The following is a 5,919-nucleotide window of genomic DNA, read 5'->3' as shown; positions in this document are numbered from 1 at the left end:
TAAAAAAAGGCAGCAAAATGGCAGGCACTCGCTTGATGGGCCTGGGGTGAGTGCAGGTGACTCGCCAAGCTCATGGAGGCGAGTGGGCACCCGGAGAACCCAAGCTGAGGTGTGTTCGCACATCCCTAGCTGGACTAGATGGACCTTTGGTCTGAGCCAGCATGGCTCTTCTTATGTTCTTATGATGGCTAGGGCTGACAACATCTGGGGGGCCACATGTTCCCCATCCCTAACCTAGCCTGATGAAGAGTTCTGGAGAATTCAAAATCTTGGATATTCTTTTGTTGCATTTTGGTTTGTCCAAGCATTTGATAGTATGATATTATTTGATTTTGACGTTTTACCCAGTGCACCCGCTAAACTTAATCTTTGGCTTCGGTAATATAAGGACCGTCATGTTTATCTGTACTTCTGCTCTCTGCCTACCCAGGAACCTCTATGTTTTGCCCAAGGAAAGAGACGGATCTGAGTTACAGCCAGACTTTATATTTTCAGGAATGGTGCTCAGCCATTGCATTTTGGTTAGTCCTAATAAATATTGCCCATCTATAGATTTTGGTGTTGTTGTTGTTTTTTATGGATCTGTGCATTTATCTTTGTTTTTTATTATCCAGTGTTTGGCATCAGGGTATTGCTCTGTTCTGTTATTCGTGTATCAAACCGAAAGTTAATATTATTACTAATATACTATTTTCAGTACATCATTGGCTTGCTTTTACTTTAATGGCTTTTCTTGCCTGTGTGTTGGCTTGATTCTTGTTTGGAGCAGATGTTTTTCACAAGAAGATTTTCCAACAAGATGGAGTAATATTTATGTATGTAAGGGTATTGGGATGGGGTGGAAGAGAGAGAGAGAGAGAGAGAGAGAGAGAGAGAGGTGAACCTCAAAATGGTACAGGAAAATAGAGATGGAGGAATCTCTCAGTTTTGGTTTCTCTCAGTTTCTCATTTTTCTAATCTTAAATTTGGTTCATCCCAACTTTGAGATTTTTTTTCAAGTTTTCATGAAAACTTGTCTGCATTTTTGTATGTACTTCTCCTAATTCACATACTTTTGTATGCATTTTTGCCTAATATACACATTTATTGCAAGCAATTTGCCTAATATAATGCATTTGGGGTGTTATTTTCACTAATATATGCATTTTTGGGTGTGCATTTTCACCTATCATGCACATTTTTGTATGCATTTTTTGACTGCAAAATGTTATTGCAAAATTCAGGAAGTGTGAATTTTTAAGGATAATTGATAATGGTTCGCATATTGGTTTGAAAGTGAGAAATAAGGTATATTCCCATCAAAATGTGAACTGAACAAATTTCTTTCTCATCCCTACTGAGGAAACACAGTTTTATTTGAGATAGCAGAAAACTCGACTCCAAAGCCCAATAAATCTTTTTCAAGAGTATCTATAAAATGACTGAAGTCACTTGCATCAGTAAGCAAAATTCTAACATTGTTGTGACTATATTGCAAAGTGTCAATGATTAACACACAATTCTACAATACTCCTCCTTGGACCAAAAAGATCAAGAATATGCCCTTTGCAAGAGCAATAGACTTCCATCCTGGACTGTACAAAAGTCTTATTTGATAAACTGAAAAGACACAGAATGCCTGCTAGATTCAACATTGATGAAAATTTGCTTGACTGAAAGAAGATATTTCTTTAAAAGCAATGAAGTGTTTTGACATTTCTGAACAGCTTTATTTGAAAGATGGACCTCGCATTGTATAAAGACATTTGGTTTTTATCAGCCTTCATAAAACTGAGTAGTGCTTATATATGTGTAAACAGAAATCCCTGAGCCAAGCTGGTGATTTGCTTTATAAATCAGATAATTAAAGATATGGCTGAGGGAGGCTCAGTATTTACCATTGCCTTTTATTTACTATTTAATAGGCAAATGTGTTATGCTGTATAAATCTTGAAACAGCTTGATTGTAAAACATGTTCTCTAAAGTCAATGGGCCTCCCCTACTGAGTCCTAAAACTCGTGAAAAATGGGCAGTATCAATAAACACCAACCTTTGTACCAATAACTATGTTCCCCTCATTACTCAGTGAGCCCAGAGGCATGACGATATTAAAGGCCCCATTCTCCCTTATATAGCAATTACATGTGCAGTGGGGGAAGAAATCCAGTTTAGCTCAACGCTTTGCCGAATTTCTAGCTTTGCTTTCCGGAGCAGAGAAGGGCAGAGGAGAAGACATAAGCGTTCCCCTGCAGAAGAAGCTAAAAGTTTGCCTCCATTTCATAGATACTTATTGAAAGAAGATGCCAGTTGTTGTTGTCTCGTTGCCACTATTGTGTCTCTCCTAAAGATGTCAGAGAAATCCGAAACAGATTGAATTTCTGTGAAGTGACCCACGGATTCCACAGTAGACCAGCACCGTCCGAGTCATGTGGACTTGTGGACCACTTTTTTACTTTCTGGAATTATACACATATTTAGTTGCACAACAGTAGAATTTTTTTAAAACAACAACAACATTTTATACATCTCCAATCTCTCTTCACTGCTCTGCTATGTAGCAGTCTTTGTGTGTGTGTGCGTGTGCGTGCGTGCGTGTGCACTCTGTTCATTGATCGTATGCTAAGCTAAGCTAAATACACACCATGTAACATGCCAGCAAAAGTTCTATAAATTGTGGCAGACTTTTCTGCGGACTTTCCCAAAGGGGTGGGGGAATCTGAGTCCGTCAATGAGGACAACAAAAGATGCCCAAGTATCCATGAAACACAGACGGAACAGATTAAACAAAATCTGTGCATCCCTAGGCCCTCCAGTGCTCCTCTCACCACTGTTGTTTCTCCGTACAACCTACCAAAAACAGGTGTGTGTCTGTGTGTGTTTGGAAGTTACCATTCACAACATATTCAAGTTTTATTCTGCCTTTTACAATGGAGGAGAAGAATACTGCAGTCCCTTCACACAGGCTTGGTGACTCCATTACATGCAGTTTGTGTCAGGATCAAAACCCTGACCTGACTATTGCAAGGAATATATTAAGGAAATGTGATCTAATCAATTCACATTTTTTAAAACTCTTTTATAAAATTAAAAACAAAGCTGCCCCATAAACCAGAAGCATGTACAAAGCATCTGATCTGAAAGCTTGGAAACATGCTGGACAGAAATGTTTCCCCGTTTTTATGCTGCATTTTAATTTTGTTGGATGACTGATTCAAAATGGGGTAAGTCTACGTTGATTTATTTATTACATTTCTGTACTGCCCAATAGCCAAAGCTTTCTGGGCAGTTCACAAAAAGTGAACCCCTAAAATACAACGTGATAAAACATAATATAAAACCTTAAAAAGTTTAAAACAGAATAAAACCAGAGCAAAAACATCTGTCGGCCATTTTACTTCTGAACTTCTCCTGCTACACAAATACTGTTTCCTTGTGTCATGCAAGTGATTTGGGATTAGCTCGATAATCCAGTTGTGAGACATTTGAGATAAGGAGCACTTGTTTGCGACGTGAAGGGTGCAACAGTCTCTCCTTCTCCCTGCTGGTTTGCACAGATAACAAGAACTAGCAAGGGCTACCCATACATGGCTGTTTCCTGGAGGAGAGAAAGAGGACCTCGATCCTTCCCCAAGACAATTGCTACAAGTACCGTGCCCCACACTTAAGGTGGCAACCCTAAACACTTTCTAGGGAGTAAAACCCATTGAACACAATGAAACGTAAATCCAAGTAAATATCTATAGGGGTCCACTGCAAATCTAGACTGTAAGCCTTCAGGCAGGATTTTCTCTTTGCTGCATCCTGTAAAGCACCTTGTTTTCTTGGTGCTTAACAAATGTTGCTGTTGCTGTCATTGTTTTTAAACTGCAAATTTAAGGGCAAAACTAAATGTGGCAATAATCATGCAGCTATCAATTGCCTGATTGTTTTTTGTTCAGGAAATAACAGTTATCAGGGTTGGGGAAGAGAGGGGAGGATCCATATTAGGATATTTAACTGTTGCCCCCTCCACAGTCCAAACTGGGGCCCCTATGGCTGTTATGGTTGCTATCTGCATCAGGCGCATAGCTCCCTTTGCCATCAATAGGAGCTTTCCTCCCAATACAAGTAGGAGCCATGGAGTAGGATGAGTTGAATCAGGACTATGGTGTAGAGCAGATGGGATTTACCACTTCACCCCCACCGTGGCTCCAATCCAGATGAAGCTCCCAACCCCACCCCTTGGCTGCTACTTACCAAACAAAAGTCTGTAATTACACTATCACACTTCTCTCGGGCATTTGGCAGCATATAAGGAGTCTCCTTGATAGTCTCTGGCTGATTGTTTTAAATTGTTTTAGATATATGTTGTTGTTGTTGTTGTTGTTGTGCACTATTTGTTCTATGTCATTACGTTTTATACTTTATATAAAGTATTTTAATGGTTTTTAATATTTGTGAACTGCCCATAGAGCTCTGGCTATGGCGTGGTATAGAAATATGAATGAATGAATGAATCAATCAATCAATGACACAGCTGCCAGTTGCTGTGTCACATCGAATTTGGAAGATTCCATTTTCTGGATAAGCCCCTTATGGGATTTTCTGATGGGTATATATTTTTCATTGTACCACAATGGTTAACCTAGACTGATGCAAAATTTGATCAATATTCTCACAGCAACTGCTTCCAATTTAGCCGTTAAAAAAACCCTATATGCTTTTGCAGCAATGGGTTGCTACTTGTATGCATATGCTAGTTCATATCCCCACTGTCCAGCTGTGGCAGTTTCACGTATACAAACAGTCACAGTCAAACTGTCAGCAAGAGTGATAACTTGTTTGGAGAAAGAAGGGAGGAGGCAGAACTAAATCTGAAGTGAGGCAGCCTAGCAACAGATGATTCACATGAGGCTTCTGCTCTTCTGTTTCTAGGTTTGTTTCTTTCCCCTTAAGACTGGAAATACTGAAACTATTTATGGCTTAGCAAGTGAATGCATAAAGTGCATGTGAACAGATGCATACATGCATGAATGAAATGCATGCATGAATGAAACAGCTAGGTGGTTGTCGTTGTTAGATGCCCATTACTGCAAGGTAATGGGAACAGCAAAATCATGGGCCTGCCTTTCTTTTTTTCCAGATGGAGAGAAGCTTTTCCTGCTCAAGCCTCACCTTTCACCTTATTCTTTTTATTTCAAGCATGGGTTTTACTCATTCTTTTTTCTCATGCTCCACATGGGTGTCTGCCACCAGATAAGGAGCAAGCTTCGCACACTTTTCACAACAAATCTATTATTGTGTGGCGGCGGAGTTATATGAATTATTCTTCAAACAGGCAGAGCTAAATCCTCTTGGCCTTTCTAAAAGGCAGCTCTGTGAAATCACAAGGAATTCACCAGCGTAAATTACAGACGCGTGCGATCGACACTGTGCCCACAGTTGGCATTGGCACACTGCATATTTCAAAGAAGTACGTTCAGAATTTATTTTCAGGACAACTCTTGATTATTTTGGATCACAATATTTAAGCAATACATAACATAATTCTATAAGCAGAATTGGAGAGTTTGTACTTATTATGTGGTCTGTGAAACAGTATACATTCATAAAATTTTACCGTGCTCTGTTGCAAAAACAAGGAGAAAATTAAGACTCAGGCTAGAAAAAGCAAAGCAAATACTTCTTCCTTGCATTTTTATTGTTTTACAACAACCATGTTATTTTCAGTACTACAGCCGGTAAAATAATTTCTGTCTATGGAGGAGTGATATACTGCTCTTTTAAAACTAGGCTTATGCTGTTCCCCCCGCTCCCCAACACACACACACACACACACACACACACACACACTTTCTTTTCCTGGTCCTGGTGTATGGATGTATGGAGAGGTGCCTACCTAATTGGCCACGAGAGGGAATTAAATTAAATAAAATCACAATCCACAGGGGGGCTCTAAA

Source organism: Heloderma suspectum, chromosome 1, assembly GCF_057233095.1.
Source record: "Heloderma suspectum isolate Gila_16-S chromosome 1, 16-S_ref, whole genome shotgun sequence".
Classification (NCBI taxonomy): Eukaryota; Metazoa; Chordata; class Lepidosauria; order Squamata; family Helodermatidae; genus Heloderma; species Heloderma suspectum.
This window is presented reverse-complemented; position numbering follows the sequence as displayed.